We start from the raw sequence: 3,818 nt of genomic DNA, 5'->3' as shown, positions 1-3,818 counted from the left end.
TCTCAACTAACTCTCTCATACCATATATCATTACCTCTACTAAGTTGTGATCTGAGAGAATTGTAGGTGTTACCATTATGTTGTGGATGAGCATCGGGTTGCTTGTGAAACAGAGGTCCAAGACATTCTCACCTCTTGTTGGCCGAAGCACTGCTTGTTCCATGAAAAACTTGCGTGTGAGAGCCAACAAGGACTCTGTCTGTCTCTGTTCAAGTGATGTCATTCCAGGGAGGAGATGGCCATCTGGCCATTTGACTTTCGGAAGGTTAAAATCTCCCAGCAGTAGAATGGTGTTACCCTGGTCCAGTTTGTCCAGGACTTCTTCTATTCTTCTGAGGCTATCTTCAAACACTCCTTCATGACTAGGGGTGTCTGGTGGCCGATATGTGACACATATTACTATTTTCGGTTGTTTCATGTGTACTATCAGTGTGTCACAGACTGAGTTTGAGTGTGTCAACAGTACTATGGGTGTGACATCTTCACGGACGTACAGGACAACCCCACCATGAGTTCTTTCCTTCCTGTCTGACCGAAAAACAGTATACTTTGGTACGTGTATTTCTGCATCTGCTATACTGCTTGACAGGTGCGTTTCAGTCAGCGCTATGCATATTGCATGGTTGCTTGTGCTTAAGTCCCTAAGGTAAGGAATTTTACTCATATTAGTGGGTTTTCACCAGACCTCTGACATTCAGCAGAAGCACTGGTGAGATATTTGGGGTGTCAATAAAGGCTGTCGGTGTGGCACCTGGGCTGGTGTCAGCAGTGGCCACCCTGGGTCCCTTGATTGTGGTGGTCTTGAGTGCTGTTGTGAGTGCCCCTGGCTCTGAAGACGATGTATCCAGGCCAGTTGTCCCACAATTTTCTCTGCTATTTCCACAAAATTTCTTTGTTCTGCTGCCGCCGTCTGCATTTCCTCTGCAAATGTGCGCCTTCTCCTTGTTTGGGGCATTCCGTACTATGTCTGCATATTTCTGGGGCAGCTTGAATTTGTTCTGGTTTTGGTTTCGGTCTTGGTTTTGGTTAAGGCATTTTGGTCGAGTGGGTTTGATGCAATTTCCATAGGGCCTGGGTATATATATTGTATACGTACATACGCATTTATATTTATTTATATGTATATGTGTAAATAATTTTAGATAATGATGTGCGCGCCAGCTGTCTTCACACGTGATGTGTACTTGGGCATATAGTGTGAGAAGCCGTGATAGTGTTTGCATTAATTCAATTCTCCTTTCTTCGTCATGCAGTTAGACAAGTATAAGTTTACGAAAAAATATCTGAATTCTATTAAACCTGGTAATTTGTTCGTCACCCCATACTCAATCCTACGCGCAACCACTCTCATAACAAACTCTTCACTGGCTCAAACATCTGCTTTTATCTGCCATTTCAACATGAAAAACCAGTACAGATTTTCACATCCTATTCACATTAAAAAGTTCATGTTTGATCTTTATATTGAGGCGGGTGTAGAGAGTCTCTTTTGTCTTTTTTTATGTGTAGCACTTGGACGCAATATCTCCCTCATTGTCACTAGGCGCCAAGTATTACACAGCTCTTCACGTAACAAGTACACATTTAAGACCGACGCTTTACATATTATATGTATATAATGGCTTCAAATTTTGGCACAAGGCCAGCAATATCAGGGAAAGCGATATACCGATAGCATCAATCCCAGTAATCACCTGGTACTTATTTTATCGACCCCGAAAGAATGAAATGCAACGTCGACCTCGGCGGAATATTATAAGTACATAATAAAAGTTAATCTCATTATAGTATTCTTTTCTGATGTTTCTCAATAGGATTATAGAACAAAGTGAAGCAGAGCAACACGACTTGGTAAGATCGGCCGGGTAGGTCGTCGGGTGATTTTGTACTTCCATGGGCTGCGTCATTGTTTTGCAATGCTTCTCCCCTGTTCGTCTACTTTTGCGACAGCTGAAACGAAGGAATAGCATGCTTCTGTAAAATCCTGTTTTCTGCTGGGGCGAATGGCGGCTGAAACCGTTGTCATACTTCGCTTCAAACAGCTTACAAGGAACTTGTCAGGAGCAAAACACAAGTTTGCGAGTGATTTCCACGCTTTAGGAATGGTCACTTGTCGCTTGAAGTCCAACCTTGTTCAGGACATCCATCGACCTACCGAATAATTGAAAATATGAAAATCCATGAGCTGATCTTGGAGAAACGTCACCGAAGAATTAACGAACTGATATGACTTCTGTCTTCTGGAGCTCCTGCCTACAAATTTTGAGGAAGGAACTGCGAATGAAAACGTTTTGTCTTAATAACTGATGAGATGCCGGAACAGACTTCAGACCCTGTATCCGAAACTCTGAGTTTTATTATGACAGCCAACTAACTGTTACATATTATACTTATAGATAAATTCCTCTATTTTACATAATATCGAGGTCTCATTCATTCCGTTGCTGTGTTATTATTATTATTATTATTATTTTATTATTATTATTATTATTATTATTATTATTATATTATATATATATATATATATTATATATATATATATATATAATGCTCCTAAACCAGTTTTTGAGTATCCCACCCATGAGGGATCGACGTTAGATGTGTCAAAACAATTATCATGATTAATACATTCTCGTACATTCCATCTTTCGTCCTTCCTTTGCCATATACATAACGATCACTGTGAAAGTGACAGTGCTTTACCAGTAAACTGCCAGATGTAAGCCATTCGTTTTATTTTCCAAAATCTAATTGTGTATATATACATATATAATTATATATGTGTGACCCCGCTTCGGTCTTGAATGACCATGGGATTGCACCTAGAAAGTTACCCTCGGAAGCACAAGTCTGGGCAAAGTTGTTTATGGAAGACCAGCAGTCGCCCATACATACCGGCCTCCCCTCTCCATGCTACCAATGTTATCCAAGGAAAAGGAAAAGGCAGATACAACTTGGCACCAGTGATGTTGCAACTCATTTATTAACGTGCAAGTGGCCGAGCATTTCACAGACACGTGTACCCTTAACGTAGTTCTCGGGGAAATTCAGCGTGACACAGAGTGTGACAAGGCTGGTCCTCTGAAGTTCAGGTACAACAGAAAGAGGAAGAAAGAGTGCGAGAAAGTTGTGGCGAAAGAGTACAGCAGGGTTCACCACCAGCCCCTGCCGGAGCCTCCTAGAGCTTGAGGTGTTTTTGCTCAATAAACACTCACAATGCCCGGTCTGGGAATCGAAACCGCGATCCTACGATCCTAACTACTGGGCCATTGCGCCTCCTAACACACACACACACACATATATATATATATATATATATTATATATATATAAACACATACATATATACATAATTCTCACTCAGAACTTGCAGGCCTTGTGCTAAAGATTTAAACTCAATATTTTCTTAACAAGCTAGAATTGTTAGATTTTCGGTGAAAAGTCAGTGGCCACGATTTCCAGTCCGGTGTATACATTTCGTTGTATTTCTGGGCAGAAACACATTACTTAACTTGTTATTGATGTCGTTGTTGTTGCTGTTGTCTAACCACACGTCAGCTTTGAATATATTTATTATCAATGCATTCCATCTATGACCACTCAACCTAACTCTTTTACTCTTTTACTTGTTTCAGTCATTTGACTGCGGCTATGCTGGAGCACCGCCTTTCGTGGAGCACGTCGACCCCAGGACTTATTCTTTGTATGCCTAGTACTTATTCTATCGGTCTCTTTTGCCGAACCGCTAAGTTACGGGGACGTAAACACACCAGCATCAGTTGTCAAGCGATGTTGGGGTGGCAAACAGAGACACACAAA

This window comes from Octopus sinensis, linkage group LG13, assembly GCF_006345805.1.
Source record: "Octopus sinensis linkage group LG13, ASM634580v1, whole genome shotgun sequence".
NCBI classification, from domain to species: Eukaryota; Metazoa; Mollusca; class Cephalopoda; order Octopoda; family Octopodidae; genus Octopus; species Octopus sinensis.
Note: the sequence above shows the minus strand (reverse complement) of the source record.